General features: G+C 42.6%; 1 protein-coding gene across 2 annotated transcripts in view; it reads left to right on the top strand.

The window, feature by feature from the left end:
• DTWD2 (DTW domain containing 2) overlaps positions 1–21,872 on the top strand; it is a 230,792-nt gene that overhangs the window by 136,142 nt on the left and 72,778 nt on the right. For both annotated transcript variants that reach the window (XR_006714412.1, XR_006714413.1), the window contains exon 7: positions 481–572. The gene's annotated coding sequence lies outside the window, so the exon portion shown is untranslated. The remainder of the gene's footprint in view (positions 1–480; positions 573–21,872) is intronic.

The raw sequence follows: 21,872 nt of genomic DNA, 5'->3' as shown, positions 1-21,872 counted from the left end.
AAATTGCAATTGTTTTGTGAAGCAGTTTGGAGGTCTGTGCTGAGACCTTAAGAATTTCATGTTCAAGTCCAATGATTCCACTTGCTGAAAATCATTCTAAAGGAATAATCAGAGGTAATTTTGTGCAAAGATGTTTACTGATGCATTATTTATGCAGAGAAAAGGGAAACATCCAAATTGGGTAATGATGAAATTATGGAGCAGTTGTGTAATGGAATATTAGGCAACCAGTAACAAGGGTCTGCAGGAAGAAATTGTTATGATTGGGAAATTGGTCCCAATGTAAAATGCAAGTGATTCAAAGGTATATGAGGATTGATTCAATTCTGTTAAAACCGTGTGTGTGTGTGTGTGTGTGTGTGTGTGTGTGTGTGTGTGTGTTTTCACTGATCAACAAATGTTTTAAACACACTGTGCTTGGTACTGGGGCCCTGTTGGAAAGAAGAAAAGACATGTTCACTTCCTTCACTGTGCTTCCAGATTAGTGGGGAAAGTTGATGCTGATTGGTGCTGATGCTGATGGGGAATAGCCAGATTCACACTGCAAAAGGACCAAGAAGAAGACAGAGCAAGTAAGAAAGTTTATTGGTTTGAAAAAACCGAGTGAGTTTTGAAGGGAATAAATTTTTGGGGGGTGGGAGAGAATTGTAGGGGTGAGACACTGAGACAATCAATCAAATGAGGTAAGAGGGTTTTTAAGAATTTCTGCTAAATATGCTCCTATTTCGTTTTTTCCTTTTTTAGCAGAAGACTATTGGAAATACTTAAGTTACTTGTCAATTATTTTAGATGCTGACCTGAGATATCTTGGGGTATGACACCATGCTGACATGAAACATTCCAGAGCCCTTAGCTTACCACGGTACATATGTAAATATATGTAGATGGGTGTATGTGTGCAAATATATACATACATGTATCATCTGTCTGTCTATGCAAATGTTATTAGGATGGAGGGGTGGAAATGCTTCCCCAAATCTAGGAGATCACAGGTAATTTTAGTTTTGTTCTTACTGTATCTGTAGTCAGAGAAATATGTTCCATATAAAAGTTATATACATAAAAGTCACGTATATTTAAACTTTAAAAAGAGTTGGTAAGGAAGTAGGTTGGTCAGCAGGAAAAGCATGCCATTGCCTTAGCTGGGGGGAGGGTGACTATTGTGTTAACCCTCCAGGTATTCTCAGCAGGTCTCACCAGTGTGCACATGGATTCCTTGTGCCGCCATAGCCTGAAGTCATCAAATGTGTTACATTTGCATATTTTCTTTAGCTTTCACTCTACTTACCTAAACATTCTTTTTAAATTTTTTTTTTCAACGTTTATTTATTTTTGGGACAGAGAGAGACAGAGCACGAACGGAGGAGGGGCAGAGAGAGAGGGAGACACAGAATCGGAAACAGGCTCCAGGCTCTGAGCCATCAGCCCAGAGCCTGACGCGGGGCTCGAACTCACGGACCGCGAGATCGTGACCTGGCTGAAGTCGGGCGCTTAACTGACTGCGCCACCCAGGCGCCCCTACTTATCTAAACATTCTTACGGGGTGCCTGGGTGGCTCAGTCGGTTGAGCGTCCGACTTTGGCCCAGGTGTTGATCTCATGGCTCATGGGTTCAAGCCCCACATCGGGCTGCCAGCACTGAGCCTGGAGCCTGCTTCGGATTCTGTGTCTGCGTCTCTCTCTCCCCCTCCCCTGCTCACATTCTTTCTCTGTATCTCTTTCAAAAACAAATAAATCATTAAAAAAATATACACACTCTTCTGAATACAATCGAGGTTGAGAATGTGTATGTAGAGCTGTCTTCAGAAGCAGAGTAAGGTGGCTCTTCACCTCCTCAAGCCCTCTGTCCATGATACTCAAGACAATGCAAGTTTCACTGTAAACTTGTTAATTAGAATTCCCGGTTAAGCTCAGTTAATAAAACTTAATGTCCCAGAGACAGATTCATGGTCAGTGTGCTGACAAAATCAGATATCTGAGCTTCCCAGGGAGCACGGCAAGCCTTGTACCTGGAGATTTACCAAAGTAGAATCTTCTTGAGAAGCTTCTTGGCACTTAGCCATGTGACCTGTTCTGTTAACACTTGTACCTAAATATGTTCATTCTCCTTAATATTCTACACTCTTCAGTTAAACTTTATAAAGCTTTGTCTATTTTCTTGTTTTCCTTACCAGAGGGAGAAACTTTTGAGGGCAGATAGTCCTTTTCTACTTTTTTTTTTGTGTGTGTGCATGTGTATTTAGTACCTCACACAGTGCCTGACAAAAAAATATTTAGTTAATATTTACTGAATGAAAACAAATACACCAATTGACAGACATACTTAACCATATATACATAGGCAAATATAGCTAGGTTTTGGAACATCCACTCTTTTGGATTATTTATACCTTACTTTACATACATTAGCCTAATAATCCCATAACTGCATTTGTAAACTATTACTCTGTTTTCTTCCCATGTCCTGTGTAGTTCTCTATGTGAACTGTGTTGCCGTGTTATTAGAGGTGGGTGGTATTTAAGGATGTGTTAGGCCATAAAAGTTCTGACAAGGCCTCCCTTGTAAGAAATGACAGGGCTTGGGGGGAAGTAATCCACTGCGGCTCAGGTAAGAAATCAGTCTGTGAACAAAGCTTAAGTCTGTTCCAATGACATTTTGTTGTTGTTGTTTTAAAAGTCTGCCCTTCCATGCAAAAATCTGCAGAATGAATTTGTTGAGGGCTCAAGGATGAGGAGAGCATTGGCATTTTCTCTCCTCCATAAAACAAATGGAAACAGACGGTGAAGAAAGGTAAATACCTGTGACCTCCTCTCAATAGGCCTCTGGTGAAGTCATTTGTAATGAAATGAGGCCTGCAGTGAAGGCTCCTCCGGGAAGCCCCCTCATGTCTCCCCTCCTCCCAGGGGATTCCGTTTTCCCTCTCAGGAACTCTTACAGCTAATAAGCTTAGATATGAACAATGGCTTCCACACATATTGTGCACATTTCTCAAATTTTGTTCGCACAAAACTGCTGAATGGCACACTTCCTCAGCTCTAGCTACTGTCCGTACCTCTGGGGAGTGTGGGCAGAGTGGCGAGGTCAGCCCCACAATGAGGAAGTTTTCTTGGTTTCAGTAGGCACTTTATGCCCATTTGGAGAGTTTACTTCAAAGGCTTTTTCCATTTCAGGGCATATGAGCACGGCTGTGTTGGGTTGAGCCAAGGGGAGTTAGAGTAACCTTGCCAGTAGGTCCCAGGACTGGCTCTGAGGTTGACGTAGGGTGAAGTGAGTTTCAGGCTGACTCACCCTTTGCACTAGACCCATATCGGTGGGTAAGGACATTTGTGAAATGTGTTTATTATACTTGCAGGCAGTTTTTCTTTTTAATTTTTTTGGTTGGTTTTGGATTGGGGCCCTACTCACTTTTTAAACAATTTCCATACATTTGATACATTATTTCATGTTACATATGCTGAGTGTAATAATTATTTTTGAGAATGATCCCTAAGAATAATTTATGAATTATTCACCATTAAAATCCCACTGTTTTCAGTCATTGCAATTTTCTTTCTTTTTTTTTTTTGTTAAAGTTTATTTTTATTTATTTTGAGTGAGAGAAAGAGAGCAAGTGGGGAAGGGGTAGAGAGAGAGGGAGGCGGAATCCCAAGCAGGCTCCACACTGTCAGCACAGAGTCCAATGTGGGGCTTAAACTCACGAACCGTGAGATCACGACCCAAGCAGAAGTCAAGAGTTGGATGCTTAGCCGGCTCAGCCACCCACGCACCCCAGTCATTGCAATTTTCAGAGAAAGTTTTTATTGTAGAGGAAATGTTTCATATTTGATTTCAGTGAAGAAGAGTTAAGGAAATTTTAAGAGAACATTGAGGGAAATTCTAGTGAGAAAAAAATTAAGGAAAATTCAGTGGAAAAAAAATTCTGATTTCAGGGTTTTTAAAGAAGGCAATAAGAAATATTCCAGTGTGCTGTAGATTACAGCTGCAAAACCTGGGAGTCCTGTCTTCTTCAGGAAGAACTCATAATTCCTGAGGTTTAGCATAAGAAGAAAACATGATTTTGAGATATAAGTGAAAAGTATTAACTGATGTGCAATTATATTGGCTCCATGAATGTTCATTTCTATTACTAGCATCTCATTTATCTGAAATCATTACAGCCATTGATTTTAGTTGTTATCAACAGAAAACCAACACAGATGAGCTTAGCAAGAGGGGCATTCAATGCTTGTCAAAAGTGAGAGGTTTGAGTCCAGCTGTTTGAGGACAGGGCTTAAACGGTGTCACCAGGACTCTGTTTCTCTCCATCTCTCATTTCCTTCCTCTAGATTGTCTTCCCTCTGTGGTCAGCCCCCTTGCTGCAGCTTTAAGCCTCACTACCATCTGCCTCTTTTTCAGTGGATCCTGTAAAGCTTATGCCATTCACACTGATGGAAATGATTTGGATCACATGCCCACCTCTGAACCTTTACTGTGATGTAGGGAAATACTACACACTGGTTGACTGAGGCTGGATCATTGACTTCCACTGGGTCAGTGGAACCCTCAGGAGTCCAGTGGATAGAAAGACAGCAAGGGATAAGTTCTCAATTGAAAATCAAGGTCATAGGAAGGCATAATGGAAGCTGGAAAGGCAACGGTAAATGTCTACCCAAATGCATCATATTTAAAAGCATGTACTTTTCTTGTCCCCCTAGAAAGTTTATTAAAAAAGAAATAATATTTTGTAAAAGCCCTACCTGGGTTAATAAAACTTACTTTTTTCAGTACTTGATAGATTTTCCAGTTTCCATACGGATTTGCCTAAGGCTAATCATATTTAATATTCTTCACATATAAGCTTTTCTGAAAATGTTTATTAGGATGGAGTGGACTAAATAGGAAATGTGCTTTTTATATTCTGTCTCCTCCCCATCTCAGTCCTAGGAGTCTCAGTGAACCTCTCACAAATGGTGCTCCATTAGCAAGGGTGTCTTTTTGATGCAAGCCCACTAGAGGTGTGGTATGAACTCTTCTTGTCAGACAGGTGGTACTTTGCTGTCTGTGGAGAGGAATACCTGTATGAGCGTACCTATGTCAAGGCCAGATCTAAGCAGGTGAACTAGTATGAGAAGACCGCTACCTGATTCTGTCAGGAATCTCCAAGCTCTCACACCCACCTCTAGGCTTTAAAATTGAGGGACTGTCACGGATATGTCAGCTTGGTGGTTCTCCAATCTGTTCTCTCCAGAATCTTTTTGTGTCATATTATTTCTACAGTAAATCCCCTGTCCGTCTTTGTGTTTGTTGGGAGATACTTGAGGCCTCTTCATGTCTGAATTTACGTGAGGTATTAATCCTTTGCGCATTAGTTTTTCCCTCATGCAGCACCTTACTGGTGATGACTTAACCTCTCCCGAGTCCAATCATGAATGTGGTGGCAGTGTAATATTTGTTAACTCTATCAATGCGTAGGGATGCATTTGAGATATTAAACAATTTCACTTACTGGAAGGACGCCCATATAGGACACAGACAATACAGGTCGTGAGGCTTCATTCGAGGTCAGTATTCCTAGAATTATTTCATCCCATTCTGTCTTTTCCCAGTAACTTTGCCTCAGCCGTGAACTTCTGCTTTCTGTGTCCCCATGGACTTTGAAACAACTGGAGATCTTTTCCTCTGTACACATGACCCCAAGTTGTTAAGCTCTCTTAATTTTGTGGTATGTCTCTATTTCTGGTAACTGTCACTTCTGAGAACTGTCAGGGTACCTGCTTCTAAGAGACTTCTGGGCTTCCTTCCTAGTTTCTGTTTCTAAGCTGGGAAGACCTGAAATGCTGGCACGTAATTCAAACGCATGCATTTCATGCACTGACTTTGGAGCATTTCTTTTGGCTTCCTGGGCATCCCCCTGCCCTCCCTCTGATCTTCATAGGTTCTGAGTATGAAAGAAGGTGAGGAGAGATCACCTCTTTGCATTTTGCAAAAGGCAAATGTCTGCGTTTTAGATGGAAGGTCCTCAGATAAACCATTCTGATCATCGCAATGTCCTGCCTTATGAATGAACAAATGGTCTCCTTTCAGCTGCTCTGTTAAGCAGCATTTTTTCAAATGATGGAAGGAACTCACTGAATCAGTGCATGTTTATTTTGCTGTTGGCAAAGAGATGTGAAATAAAGCAGAAATAGACCGGCCTGGCCCTCGACTGAACGATGATGTGGATGAGGTTTGCCTAAGGGGCCCTCAGACCTCCCTTCCACTGCCGCTCTCCTGTTTCTGGGGCTCGTCCTCATTCTCTACCTGTCCTTGCCTCCAGATGTGCGGGGTCCTCCCTGCTCTGCCTGCCTAGGCCCGCTGGCCCTAGGTGGTGCACCTTGCCCTCGTCTGGCTCCCCCAAACAATCATCTAAACTAAACAAAGAAGATACCTGATCTTGCAGCCTGGATCCCCGTTAGCTGTCACTACTGAAAATGAGTACGTCTTCTGGAACCAAGCCTCATTAAGCTATTAATGCACTGTAATGCCTAATGTATTATTTCTCCCAAGAATGCTGACATTTTGATAAGAAATACTTAAGGACCGTTTACATTTAAGCCAAAGGAATGATCATCCTGAAGTGGAATTGCAGGCGTCGCTGGTCCAGTAGATATATCTCCCTTGGGGTAGACAGATCCTTTTTCTGGGCTTTCTCCACATCTCGCTCCTTCAGTAAGGTTTTGGGAAATCCTCCCTTCGAGCCAAGCTGGCAGGGGATTGATTTCTGGGTGTATTCCTGTCAGATCCACATCCAGGGTTTCAGCCTTGTTTGCAAACATCCCCATCAGTTCTTGGAAGGATCTTTCTCGGTTACACACGTACTCCAGATTCACCCCTCCTACCATTTCCACCCCATTTGCCCATTGACCACATTCCCTCTGCATCTTGGTGATTAGAACCCTATTGCTTTCCATCTGGAATAACTCCAGAAATGCCCTATCTAGACTAGGAACTTACTTGGTGAATAGCAACACCTCCCTGGGGCTGCTGATCCTTTCCCCAGGTTTCCTAGTTGTGCTACCCAGTTCTCTCTAGCCCTGGCTCTGTGTCTTCCAGTATGCTGCGTTGCCCACCCTGCCCTGTAGATATTGTTGCAAAAAATGGAGTTACAATAGAGAGCATGGTAAGTGCATGTGGAGGACACAAAAAATTTTGTAGTAAGGAAGATTCATGATTTGAACCTTGGTTGCCTCCAAGAGAGCACTCATTCCACTCTATCGCCAATGTATACCTCCTTCCCGCCTCCACCCAGAGCCTTCATTTTTCTAAGATAAAACATTCTTTCCCCCCTAGGACAGGATTACCAGATTCTTCGTCATTCTGGCCATTTTGTTACAGGAAAATCCACTTTGTCAATGTCTCCCTGAAAATTTGGTGTCCAAAAAGGAACAAAATATAGGCAGCTTGAGAGTTCACCTAAGTGTTTTATCATCCAGCCCACATTTCTCCACCTTGTCCACAAAGATACCAGGGGAGACTTTATAAAAATGCCTTGCTGAAATCCTTGTGTGGATTGGCATGTCAAAAAGGAAATCAGGCTGTCTAACATAAAACACACACTAATACACAGGCACAGGTGAGACAACATTTATATATTACAACTTAAATGTGCACCCCCCCCCCCCCACCAAAACCAGTACTCTTCATTTTCCATAAGTGACCTCATCTTTTCCTCAATCCCTTATTCCATTTGGGAGCAAGAAAAATAAATCTAAAACCTGCCAGTTCTTAGTATCTTGGTAACTTTGTCTCTTCTGTTTTCTTTTTTTTTGTAAATATTTTTTAATGTTTGTTTATTTTTTTGAGAGAGAGAGAGAGAGAACACAAGCAGTGGAGGGGCAGAACGAGAGGGAGACACAGAATCCGAAGCAGGCTCCAGGCTCTGAGGTGTCTGCACAGAGCCCGACGTGGGGCTCGAACTCATGAGCTGTGAGATCATGACCTGAGCTGAAGTCAGACGCTTAACTGACTGAGCCACCCAGTTGCCCCTCTTGTGTTTTGAAATAGTCTCTCTTAAGTTAGCTCAGGGTCTTTGGGGTAAATATTCATTTCATTCAAGATTCAAAGTTAGGTTATTTCTCTCCTTTTGAATATTTGCCTCTTCACTTTCTGCTCCGAGGTGCCATGTACATATCAGCACAGGGCACAGGGTACCTTAAGGAAATCGGGATGGGATAGCCAGTCTTTGGGTCCCTGTGCTGTTTTTGGTGTCTTCTCAGGTCATTGTGGAGATATTCCCTAACTCTCTTGATCATCGAGTGTCCTGCTGGCTGGCTTCTGCTGGAGGAGTCTGGTGAATTCCCTGTCAAGGCTCAGTGTAAAACATCTACCTGCTATAAATTGTAGACCCCTTTCTCACCTTGGAAGGGTCCAAATAAAAAGTACAGGAGACAGAAAAGCTGGTGACTTTTCTGTCATCATCAGTGAGATGATGACTATGTGGGGCTGAGAATGGGCAGTGCACTTCAAGCTGTTGACTTGGCAAGAGGTGAAACAGCTACCATGGTTCCAGCTGCAGGAAGAGCTGTTGATAGAGGCAGCCCCGGCCATCCTGGTCCATTTCAGCTGGGAGTTTGGAGGGGTCACTTGTTTGTAAGCGTGAGTCTGCCAATCTATGATGTCAGTGTGGAAGTCTGTCTTTCCAGTCTTCAGTTTCCAAAATGTGAGAATCTCAGTACATGTACTCATGTGCAGGCTTAATTTCGTGAGAACAAACCAACTGCTCGAATCATGGAAGCTGGGGGTGGAGTGGACTGAGACAGAACTGGGTTTATTTCTGCCTACTCCCTGTTGACCTTGGGAAAGTTACTGAACTTTCTTGAACCTCAGTTTGATCATCTGTAGAACAGGGGTAATAAACGCCTCTATGATTAAAGGGAAACAGTGTCCATCAACAAATGGCAGCTATAATTGTAAATGATAACATCTTCTAAACATAAACATTATTTTTCTAACATTCTGAAGAGATTGCAGCTTGCTTCCTTTACCATTGGTTAGCTTCATTAAGTATGACATTTCCCCCCAGTACAGCCATTTTTCTTTGAGACAAATGCCTTTTTTTCCTTAGAGGGATGTGTTTCTCCCTCTTCCTGACAGAGCCCAGAAGATCCCTGTGAACATCCTTCCTTTCCCTCCCCTTGGGGATCCTGGGCCACAATGGCCCTGTATCATTGCCATCATCACTCCGCCCAGGGAGGACTGGTAGAAACTCCCTTCGTGACTTGCTGACGTCAATTCTGAAGATGTGCAAGATGGATTACGAAAAGGCCCTTAATAGTTTTTACTCTTCAGGAAGCCAAATGTTTTTCAAATCAGAAGCAAAGGGTTTAGCACAGGCAGGCCAGGCTCTCATCTCAGTCAAGGAAGACACTATGAAACTTTCACTTTCCCCCCAGGCCCTAATGTATTTCCCACGGGGCCTCCCCTCCCTGTCGTGCTTTAAGCGTTCCCTTCCTGATCTTCCTCCTTGAAACCTTGTGGCCAGGCCTTGCCCTGCTCTGTATCCAGAATGTGACCGAGGATGAAGGCAGATAAGGCAGAGAATGTCTGTGTGTGAAGAGCAAGGCTGGTTCTATTCCTGTGGTTGTGTAGGTGGGCTTTTCCTAGCAGGTTCTGGGCACTTCCTCTGTTTATTTCCTGAGACTCACTTCTGCAGCAAGTGTTATAAAACAGAAGAGAAACTACTTCTCCTACCAACCTTTGACTCCTAAAATGCTCTCATGAGGAGCATGGCAACCTGCCTAAAGAAACCTGGTTCCAAACCCGAGTCCCTTTCTTCACTATCAGGGAAAAGTGGCTCCAAACAGTAACATACCTCTCATCTTTTTCAACTTGTCCAATGACTTCCCTTTGCCTGGCTATCTTTGGGGCATGAAGAGAGCTGTGAGGGGGTGGAAGCCTAGTTGTATAATCCTATCTCTCTGGTTTACAGAATTCTCAAGCTTTTGGAGCCAAAAAATAAGGTCAGAAGCGATTCTGGTCTTTCCAGCGTAGCTACCCTGTGGTCTCAAAAGTCAGTATTAAACGTCAGCACGAAGGCAGGTTGGTCTGGGGTCTCTGTAATCTGTGAAGATCTGTAGAGAGCTCTGCAGATCTTTTTTTCTATTTAGTCCATGATTCTAGGACACACGTTATTCAGTGGCTTGGGGGAAATGAGGCCAAGATGGGATAAGGGGCATGCAGTAGCATCAGAGGACCAGAAGGTGGCACTAGTAGTATTTATAAGGCGCCTCCACAGACCATTAGGTAACTGATACGGCACTTGTTTCCTTCCAACTGGCTACCAGTGAAACAACTGTGTTTTGTTAGCACCATGTTACACAGCGCTTTTTTTTTTTTGGTGAATTTCTGCTATTACCCAGACTCTTGCAGCCTACTTTCCTTCATGTTATGTGTGTTACTCACAATGGATTCAAAGGCCGGAAGGTTTTGTTTGTTGAAGTTTGCTCCATGTGTTTATGATGCTTTGTATTCTTTGAAGTTCTGACAAAAACAAAGCCCCCAGTTCTCTGGGAAATAAGAGAACCCATTTGTTCGCTCACTCTGGGAATGTTCCAGAGATCTCCATGCAAGGATGTTTTTGTCTATCTTGTCAAGTTTTTTTTTTTTTTTTTTCTTGTCAAGGCTTTTAATATTCTTTGTATGAATTTAATGTAAAAAGGCACCAAGTTAATGTTGCCTTTACATGACTAATAGACTGCTTCATCAATAAGTAACCCTGCCTGTATATTTTTAATAGTTAGAAGAAGTTATTTAAAAGGGACTTGAAAGCCACCAAGAAACTTGGGAGGAACTCAGCACGAAGCCTCTAACTGTGCCACTTTGTTTAGCAAAAGAAGATTTTTCCAGAGAAAGTAGTTGGCAGAAGTCCTGCTAATGGCATTGTAGATATCTGTCTTCTTACCTACTTGCTTGAGGCTTTCTGGACTGGAACAAGGGGCTGCTAGTCATGGGAGGAACATAGCAGAGGCTGCATTTTTTTTTTTCTTTAAAGATCCAAATAGTAAATATTTTAGGCTTTGTGGGACATAAGGTTGGTGCTCCCCGCCCCCCCCCCCCCCCCCGCCACTGTACTTCAAAAGCAGCCATAGACAGTTTGTAATTGTGTGGTCATGGCTTTGTTCCAATAAAACTTTATTTATAGGAACAGGTGGCAGGCTGAATTTGGCAGACACCATTCACCAATGGGCCATACTTTGTAGATCCTGGAACTAGAGGAAGGGAGACTTAACTTTTCCTTCTGTGATGCGGCCATTTCCTTTTTGATCCTCTTTTTTTTGTTGGGGTGGTAGTTGAAGGTTGACCAGATGTGTTTGGCTTTGTCCTCAGGTTTCTCACTGTTACAGGAGCAAAGGGGGAGGTACAATTTCTATTTCTGGGGTCACTGTAAGGAAGGAAAACCACTGACAATAGTAGAGGATCGTGGTGGTTTGTTTCATCTCCTCAGTTCTCGAAAGTAAGGGTTGCGTGAAATCAAGCAGATTCGGCAGAATTGTCTGATGTCATCATATTTAGTCACCAGTCATCCTTTAAAGAGGAGTTGGCACAGAGCAGCCTGTGGACCAGATCTGGCCCTCCGCTTGTTTTGGTAGATAAGGTTTTGTTGGAACAGTCATGCTCATTTGCTTACACTTTCTTAATGCTTTTGCTTTATAATTGCAGGTAAGTAGTTGCTACAGAGACTTTATGACCTACAGAGCTTAAGATATTAAGCTTTATGGACTGTGTGGTCCTTTTTAGAAAAAGTTTACTGACCTTTGCTCTAGAGTAGGACTTTTCAGACTCTCTGATGAAGGAATTTTCTTTTTTTTAATCCATCATGATGATGGGGGGTTCTGCTATCCATGACTGGTGGCACATTGTGCCTTATACAGCTCACCACACAAATGCTGAAACCCTACACTGGTCCATTGCTTTTGAAGGACATGAGTCCATCACTCATGTGCTTGGATGTGGCCAGAGTGTCACATGTCTGTGAATGCTTTAAGTGCTGACACCCACAGTCTGTATTTATCTATAGTGGACTGGGGACAGGCAGGCTGCAGACCGGCAGCTTGCTTCTAGGGCAGTGCTGCTCAAAGTGCGTCAAAGTGAGTGATTAATTCAGTAAATCTGGGCTGGAACTTGTCATTCACAATTTCTAACAAGCATGAAGATGATGTTTATGCTACTGCTCTGTGACTCTACTTGAAGTGGCACTGTTCTAGAGGAATTTCTACAGGGGTGAGTGGTGCTGGCTTTGAGTCCCCCTTGACTGATGAGGACTATGTTACATAAAGAAGTGAGGCAGTTTGCACTGGGCAACCAAGAATGAAATGCAGATGCCATTAACCAAGGGATGCCTAAAAATGGAGATACCGTCATCCTACCCCCTACTTATTTTAACCTGGAAATCACCTTTCCTAGTACTGACAGCACGCTTGCTTGCAACTTAGCTGAAACCAAATCAGTAGTGATATTGATGATAGGCTGTTAAACAAGTATGGAACACAAGAGAAATGCAAATTGCTCTTACCTCCCCCCCCCCCCCCCCTTGATTTCCTTCCTCCTCTTGTGTTATTATGTGTTGTTTGGAGAGTCTCCAAATCTTTGGACCTGGAAGACATTGGGAGAGAATATATCAAGCAGGAAATGGAATTCTTTTTTACATTCTTGTAACATTAACACGTGAAAAATATGCTTAAGAGATCAGGCGAATGCCTTTCTGTGTCATTTGGGGGCACTGTCGTAGCCACATATGCCAGGTTTTGGATTTGCATTGAGATTTATGTCATGAGAGCTGAATTTTGCCCGTTTTCTGGCCTCCCTTAGCTGTTGTTTATCAGGAGCTTTTTGTGTATTTCAACTGCTGCTGCTTATTAGTTTAAACGATACGGGCCACTGAGAAGAACAGAAAAAGAGGCTAATAAGGGGAGCTTAACTTCCCTGATTGCTTACCATGAAAAGTTTATTCAGGAGCCAAATCTCCTTTTAAAAGATTCCCTCCATATAGTATGTTAAAAATGCCGTTGTTGTGTGCTCAACTGTACAGCCACTACCCCTTTGCTTTTGTATCTGTACTTTGGCTGCACAGCTTTCCTTTTCAGAAAGGCTCCCATTGGAATGAATTCATAATGCATCAAATCAAAATCATAGCCATGTTTTTTTCTAAGGTAAAGTTAGCAACCTGGGGCAAAGTCATTTTTATCAAATTCTTTGGTAGGAGTCCTTTCTTCTTTTTATAGTACCTTGGCCTCTCTCATGTTTTCTTTTTAATAGTTTGCCAGAGATAATATCAAAACCATGAAGACTCTTTGCTGGTAATTTGGCCAATGTTGGAGTAATGTCACAATGGTATTTGAAAAGAGGGATTCTAAGCCACCGACAGAGCCCAACGGTGTTGTTTGTGGTGTTTTGTTTGTTGAACAAGTCCCTTGAGGTGGTAACGATCAAAATATAAGCATCTTTGTTGCTTATGATCTCAGAGCATCTCATCCTTGGGAATTCCAGAAAACTGTCCCAATGAAAGAGATCTCCATAGGTTGAGATTTTAAATTAACCAAGGAGATGGCACAAAAACAGACACATAGACCAATGGAATAGAATAGAAACCCCAGAACTAGACCCACAAACGTATGGCCAACTCATCTTTGACAAAGCAGGAAAGAACATCCAATGGAAAAAAGACAGTCTCTTTAACAAATGGTGCTGGGAGAACTGGACAGCAACATGCAGAAGGTTGGAACTAGACCACTTTCTCACACCATTCACAAAAATAAATTCAAAATGGATAAAGGACCTGAATGTGAGACAGGAAACCTTCAAAACCCTAGAGGAGAAAGCAGGAAAAGACCTCTCTGACCTCAGCCGTAGCAATCTCTTACTCGACACATCCCCAAAGGCAAGGGAATTAAAAGCAAAAGTGAATTACTGGGACCTTATGAAGATAAAAAGCTTCTGCACAGCAAAGGAAACAACCAACAAAACTAAAAGGCAACCAACGGAATGGGAAAAGATATTTGCAAATGACATATCGGACAAAGGGCTAGTATCCAAACTCTATAAAGAGCTCACCAAACTCCACACCCGAAAAACAAATAACCCAGTGAAGAAATGGGCAGAAAACATGAATAGACACTTCTCTAAAGAAGACATCCGGATGGCCAACAGGCACATGAAAAGATGCTCAACGTCGCTCCTCATCAGGGAAATACAAATCAAAACCACACTCAGATATCACCTCACGCCAGTCGGAGTGGCCAAAATGAACAAATCAGGAGACTATAGATGCTGGAGAGGATGTGGAGAAACGGAAACCCTCTTGCACTGTTGGTGGGAATGCAAATTGGTGCAGCCGCTCTGGAAAGCAGTGTGGAGGTTCCTCAGAAAATTAAAAATAGACCTACCCTATGACCCAGCAATAGCACTGCTAGGAATCTACCCAAGGGATACAGGAGTACTGATGCATAGGGGCACTTGTACCCCAATGTTTATAGCAGCACTCTCAACAATAGCCAAATTGTGGAAAGAGCCTAAATGTCCATCAACTGATGAATGGATAAAGAAATTGTGGTTTATATACACAATGGAATACTATGTGGCAATGAGAAAGAATGAAATATGGCCTTTTGTAGCAACGTGGATGGAACTGGAGAATGTGATGCCAAGTGAAATAAGTCATACAGAGAAAGACTGATACCATGTGGTTTCACTCTTATGTGGATCTTCAGAAACTTAACAGAAACCCATGGGGGAGGGGAAGGAAAAAAAAAAAAAAAGAGGTTAGAGTGGGAGAGAGCCAAAGCATAAGAGACTGTTAAAAACTGAGAACAAACTGAGAGTTGATGGGGGGTGGGAGGGAGGGAAGGGTGGGTGATGGGTATTGAGGAGGGCACCTTTTGGGATGAGCACTGGGTGTTGTATGGAAACCAATTTGACAATAAATTTCATATATTGAAAAAAATTAAAAAAAAAAAAAGAAAGTACGTTTCAAATTGCTCTAAGACTCTGGAGGAAGGCTGTTCTCTTGTTTCAGTGTACCTCTTCTTGTGAAGCTGATGCAAACTCTTTTTTTGTAAAATGTTAAATTGACTTAAATGAAGAAACTATTGCATTTAACTTACATGTTAAATCAAGATGCCTGTATTTCCATAGTGGGATATTGATATCTATAGGAAACATTACTTTGCTTAAATTTAATTATAAAAAAATAAACCAAATTATACTCATTAAAAAAAAAAATTAACCAAGGAGAGAAAGAAGGCATCCCCAATTCGACATATGCAGGTTTTTTTCTCCTTTCCAGACACAGAACGTGATTGTTCATCTCCTTGTGCATTTGCTGTGAGTTGCAGGGCCATTCCCCCAGTCTTCCTGTATACATTCCATTCTGTTCCTCTTCCTCCTGCCTGTCCTCCAGTTCAGGTGCTTTTCATCATCTTGTGCCTTCATCATCTTCTGCCATAGCTCCCGAGCGAGCCACCTGACTTAAGTCTTATTCTTCCCCTGTCCTCTTACCACCTGTCTGAAGCTCAAATCCCCTCTGTCATTCTCTTTCTGAGACTTGCCATCACTAAAGAGATGATGTCTCTTCGCCCGTGCATGTTCTACCAGACGCTCCATTATCAGCCTCCCATACTTCTCCTTTCCTCCCTCCCACCACTTGCTGCGTTGCACTGTACCTCATGCTCCGGTAATATGGGACTATGTGTAGTTTTCACAATGTCATCTGTTTTGACATTGAACCTTTGAGCATGAGTCCCCTCTTCATGTAAGAGTGGCATTGGTTTTCAACCAGAGGCGATTTCACCTTCCTGGGAGATAGTTGGCAATGTCTGGAGACATTTGGAGGTGTTATATCTTGGCGAAGGGTGCTACTGTCATGTAGTGGGTAGCGGACAGGGATGCATGAACGGCCTCCTCCAACAAAGAATTAATCTGGCTTAAATGTCAGTAGTACCAAGGCTGAGAAGCTTTGCTCTACCTGTACATTTCCAGCAGGATCGTTTCGGCTTTCCAATCATGATGTAGGGGAGACCATCTCTTCTGTAGCAAATTGTTCTGAACCTTCCTTTCTTGGTCTTGGTGAAGTGTCCCTTCTCTGTATTATGAAAATGTTCTTTATGTATACCTCTGCCATCACCATACAAGTCATATATTATTTTTATGTTATTTTATGTTATGTTATGTTATGTTATGTTATGTTATGTTATGTTATGTTAATAATGGTATTACAGATACAACCACCAGGCTTCCAGTTGTCCCAGAATAATGACTAAATCTCACACTCTTGGTTCAGAGCAAAGCCAATAGGTGGTTCAGCTACCTCCCCTCGGGTGTGAGATAGAAATAAATGCAGAAACCAGCTCTACCCCAAGGAAAAGACAAGCTCTCCCTCTGTTCCCTTTCTGTGGAGGAGATGCTTTCTTTTCGCCAGGCCAAGTGGTGGTTCCAGAAGAATTCTTGTCTTAAAAAAAAGGGGGAAATACAAAAAGGGTGACTTTCACTTTTATTCCCTTTTTGGATGTCTGCTTTTCCAGAGAACTGGGGACAATCAGATGGGGCCAGTGAGCTTTTTATGAGTGGACCATTTTGGAGCCACCACCTATCCACACCAGCCAGCAGTAGTGTGTATACAATGAGGGAGAACAGTAGGAATGTGACCTGGCCCAGTTAAGAGGGTATTTTTTTGTTGTTGTTCTTCTTTTTCTTACCACCTCAGCCCTACCCTGACAGGGAAGGAAGCAGCAGTGGGTATATGAGGGGGAAAGGGGAAATGTAAAAGATCACGCAGCCCCCATCCATCCGTGTCAGGTCGGTCAAGTCAAAGCTGTGGCATGTGCTTGGGATGGGGGTGGGTTAGATAGAAGAGACTGGAATCAATGCACTATTAAAATTTTAGACTAAATAGGGCTGAGCCTTATAGACCCAAAGGATACTGTTTATATTAAGTCAGAATGTCTGAAAACTTATGGATTTAGGTCAAGATAATATAAAGGAAGACATTACTTATATAAGACATCTGGGAATAGTTACTGGCAAAAAAAAAAAAAAATCAGGTTTATGTCCTAATGAGTTGATATTCCACAATAAGCCAGTGTGTGTGTGTGTGTGTGTGTGTGTGTGTGTGTGTGTGTGTGTATGATAAAAATTTCAAACAGTGCAGAAAGAGATAAGAATTATGTAATAATGAGATAATCTGTTTTTCAACGCAACATGGGATAGGGGGTAACCTTGGGTTCTTTATTCTTCTCATGGGCCTGTCTTTAGTACAGTTGGGTGAGTCGTGAAATTTCGGGGGCACCTGCATTGTGGGAGACTCTGTTACTTCAGAAAGCCTCCTGCACGCCTGAGGTGTGAGGCGATAGAGAGGTCAGCACCAATGACTTTCTCCACTGGAGCTCAGAAAGAAAGCAGCCAAAGCAACTTGCCTATTCTAGCCATTGCCCCACCATCTCCATCAGACTTAGGTGATGCATTCTAATATTAATATATAAGCCTTTTTTTTTTTTTTTCAGGGGTTGAGTATTCTAAGAAAGACTGTAAAGGTCAAAGTTCTAGTTAACTCAAATGCTGTCTTGTCCTCCTCAAGGGAAGGCATTTCAAGTTATGACCTATGTATCCTGCCTCTACCCCTGACCAGTTTCATATTGCACCACACTGTGCTCATACACGCTCTATCATGCAGCCCTTTCTCTGGGTTCCTTGGTCTAAGAGGACAACTCCTTTCTATGGGAGATGTCTCTCCCTGAATTCCTCTTGGCTTCCTGCAATTTGAGAAATGTCTTAGACTGCATCCTTATTTTAATTTTAATTTTATTTATTTTGAAAGAGAGCATGAGTGGGGGAGAGGCAGAAAGAGAGAGAGAGAGAGAGAGAGAGAGAGAGAGAATCCCAAGCAGGCTCCATGCTGACAGCTCCATGCTGACCAATGCTGGGCTTAACTCCATGAATCGAGAGGTTATAACCTAAGCCAAAGCTGACACTTAACTGACTGAGCCACCCAGGTTCCCCTAGACTGCATCCTTTTGAGCATTACCCTTATTCGCTGCCCTTCACACAGGCTCTGGAGGAAGAGGCTGTGTCCTTCCTGCTCTGTAGGACTGGTGACCTACCTCATTTGCTGAGCCTAGTATAGAGTGATAATGTGGGAGCTCTTGTTGAAAAAACTACCAGGATTTTCCAGATGGTGACGACAGAGCACTAAACCAAACACAGGGACCCTTCTGAGCACGGGGTACCTGTATGACTGGGCCCTACCCCTTTGGGAGAGCAAGAGCCCAGTTGATGCCTTTACTGGGTCACCTATAGAGGGAGCATGGTTTTCATAACCATTAATTAATTTTCCTCAGTGATAATAATGTAGTCATGTATGTCTCCAGGGAGGAACATTTCCCTGCTGGCATGACTCTGACTTTCCCCTCCAGAATGATACATGACCCACAATGAGTCCCCCCAAGATTTGAATCTTTACCGCCTGCCTGGGCCTGATAGCATCCCTATGGGAGAAACCCACACACTGGCTTTTCATGCTTCTTCCTTGTCCAAGGAATGGTCCTGGTGCCATTTGATTTATTTTGATTCATTCTACCTCTGACAGAAGAAGGGGAGGAGAGAGTTTCTATTCCTTCTCTTTTTCTGTGTGTGTTAAAATATACATCACATAGAATTAACCATCTTTACTATTTTTTTTTTTTAATTTTTTTTTTCAACGTTTATTTATTTTGGGGACAGAGAGAGACAGAGCATGAACGGGGGAGGGGCAGAGAGAGAGGGAGACACAGAATCGGAAACAGGCTCCAGGCTCTGAGCTATCAGCCCAGAGCCCGACGCGGGGCTCGAACTCACGGACCGCGAGATCGTGACCTGGCTGAAGTCGGACGCTTAACCGACTGCGCCACCCAGGCGCCCCAACCATCTTTACTATTTTTAAGTGCACAGTTCAGTGGCGCAAAGTATATTTATACTCTTGTGCAACAGCACCACTACTTATCTCCAGAACTTTTTCATCATCCCACATCTAATCTGTTTTATTGCATCTATAACCCTGGAGCAGAAGCCCCATGAAAGCTGAGAACAGGACTTTCTCATTTTTGAATTTCTATGGCCTTTCATAAAGTAGACACTCCATATGCTTATTAACCTGCATTTACATTCAACAGAGGGAAAGAGAAAAGAAAGCTGGTGTTGTATTACCCATGGCAGTGAAAGGAAGCCAGTGATACAGTTAGGAGTGTTGGCTTCTGTTATCGATGCCATCCTTCCCTTTCCCAGGAAATAATGAGAATAGAGTTGTATTCTTCATATATAAGTTGTTATGGCCTTTGTGATGTCCTGCTGGCTTCTAATTAAAGAGAATTAAGGAATTTCTAGTAAACTGAGTGATATGCCCCTAAATATCTAACACTGTGTCTTAAATCCTTGCACAGGGAAAAACGAAAGAAAAAACACAACCAACCCAGGGAATAATTAACAGCTAAGCTTATACCTGTGTCTCTTCCTGGATTCTTTCATGGGTCTGATCTTTTTTCAAATGAACAAGAATTCTGTTCTGCGAGACAACTTTTTATTTGTTTGAAGACCATTTGGTCAAATATGTCTAAAATATAAGTTTAGGAACAAAAGGGCTCAGTCCAATTAGCTTCCTCCTCTTAAAAGATCACCTCCAGGAGTTGGTAAGTATTTTTATATGATTCTTTGAAGTTCAGAGGCTGGAGAGAGGGCTAGCAAATTAGTAAGACCAGATGCTGAAGAAATTTTCTGATGAGAGGAAAATGGTCAGAGGGTTCTCATAGTCCTGGCTTAAAATAAGTAGTTTGAAATAAAAAGTGAAAAGATGCAAAGCAAATATAGAAAGGGAGGAATGTTTTGATTGCCAAATGGAGGCATGTCCCCTAAAATTACCCCTTTATGATACCTTTATACTGATATTCACCAAAATAAAGCTGCCTACTGGGTTTTGAAGCATGATCGCTCTGATCATGAGGCACCTGAGTGGCTCAGTTGGTTAAGTGACCAACTTCAGCTCGGGTCATGATCTCATCTCACAGTTCGTGAGTTCAAGCCCTGCGTCGGGCTCTGTGCTGACAGCTCAGAGCCTGCAGCCTGCTTCGGATTCTGTGTCTCCCTCTCTCTCTGCCCCTCCCTGCTCGTTTTCTGTCTCTCTCTCTCTCTCTCTCTCTCTCTCTCTCTCTCTCTCAAAATAAATAAAACATTAAAAAAATAAAAAAAAATAAGATTTCTCTGATTACTACTGGGATCTCTATCTCCTGGGAGCATTTTTGGATGTTAGAAAAGACTGCGGGGACGTATTATAGTCGGCCTAGGGAAGGATTCTAGTGGGACTGTTGTGGAGGCAGGCTGCATTTCTCCTCTTCCTCATAAGAGGAATCATTATTAGCTGTTGGTCACTTTTCTTGAGAGCCCCCATTATGCCTAGGAATTTATCTTAGTTTTCAGAGTGTGGGGAAAAAATGGAGAGCCACTTGTGTATAAGAATCCCATTGTTGGAGTCAGCAGCTAATCAGCATCATATATGATGCTTATTCAGGACTGTCTCCACATCTTGCCCTGAGTGGCACCCCCTTGTATCTTGTTCTCAATCTTAGCTCTGTTAGAGAAAGATTTGTAATCATGCAAGTATGTGCATCCAGAATGTAGCTCTCGGAGCGCCTGGATGGCTCAGTCGGTTGAGCGTCTGACTTCGGCTCAGGTCATGACCTCATGGTTTGTGGATCTGAGCCCCACGTTGGGCTCTATGCTGATGGCTCGGAGCCTGGAGCCTGCTTCGGATTTTGTGTCTCCGTCTGTCTCTACCCCTCCCTTCTTCACACACCGTTTCCCTCTCAAAAAATAAACAAAACATGAAAAACAATTAAAAACAGGAATTTAGCTCTCGTATTGGTTAGAGTAACAGCTGCTGAAACAAATAAGCTGCAGAATTTTGGCCACTTAACACTTGTCCATTGGTAATTTGGGGGCCCAGACTCCTCTTGTCTTGTGGCCCTACCATCTCCTAGGGTTTCAAACTCTTTGCTTAAAGCCAGTGGAAGGGGGAAGCCTATATGGCAAGGCACACGTACTTCTTACCTAAGTTGTCATGAGATAACACTAAGATGTGATCTTCCAAGTTATGAAGGATAACATAAATAATTAGATTAGTGTGGCATTCTTCAAACTCAAAACTACTAAGATACTTTCTTGTATACCAACTTAAGACAAAAAATTCTAACAAATTTAAGGAGAAGTTTAGCCTTTCTGAATTAATGTAAGGAAAATCAGCATCTGTTTCTTTGCTGGTGTATCATTCAAGTGCAAAAAGTACTCATGTTCAAAAACAAAGCCTGGAAAAAAATATCTGTCTGTAAATTGATTGAGTTTATATGCTTCAAGGGGTTTGTCAATCAGAACCAATTGTAATACACGTTATCATAAAAATGAGGGGCGCCTGGGTGGTGCAGTCAGTTAAGCGTCCGACTTCAGCCAGGTCACGATCTCGCGGTCCGTGAGTTCGAGCCCCGCGTCGGGCTCTGGGCTGATGGCTCAGAGCCTGGAGCCTGTTTCCGATTCTGTGTCTCCCTCTCTCTCTGCCCCTCCCCCGTTCATGCTCTGTCTCTCTCTGTCCCAAAAATAAATAAACGTTGGAAAAAAAAATTAAAAAAAAATAAAAATGAAACAGCCCCGGAGTTTGTCACTGTCCTCATTATTCATAATATGTTCTTATTCTCAGGGTAATCGCTGATCAAATCCTTAAAAATTAATTTTGTAGTGTGCCCTCAAAAGATCTCACTCTCCATGCTTTTGTTGTAGATAGTACAAAAAATGACCAGAAACATTTAGTCCTATCTCCCAGAAATGTTTCTTCTTTTTCCCTTTTTCCG

Source organism: Leopardus geoffroyi, chromosome A1 (assembly GCF_018350155.1).
Source record: "Leopardus geoffroyi isolate Oge1 chromosome A1, O.geoffroyi_Oge1_pat1.0, whole genome shotgun sequence".
NCBI lineage: Eukaryota > Metazoa > Chordata > Mammalia > Carnivora > Felidae > Leopardus > Leopardus geoffroyi.
Note: the sequence above shows the minus strand (reverse complement) of the source record. Positions and strands in the feature narration are given on the sequence as shown.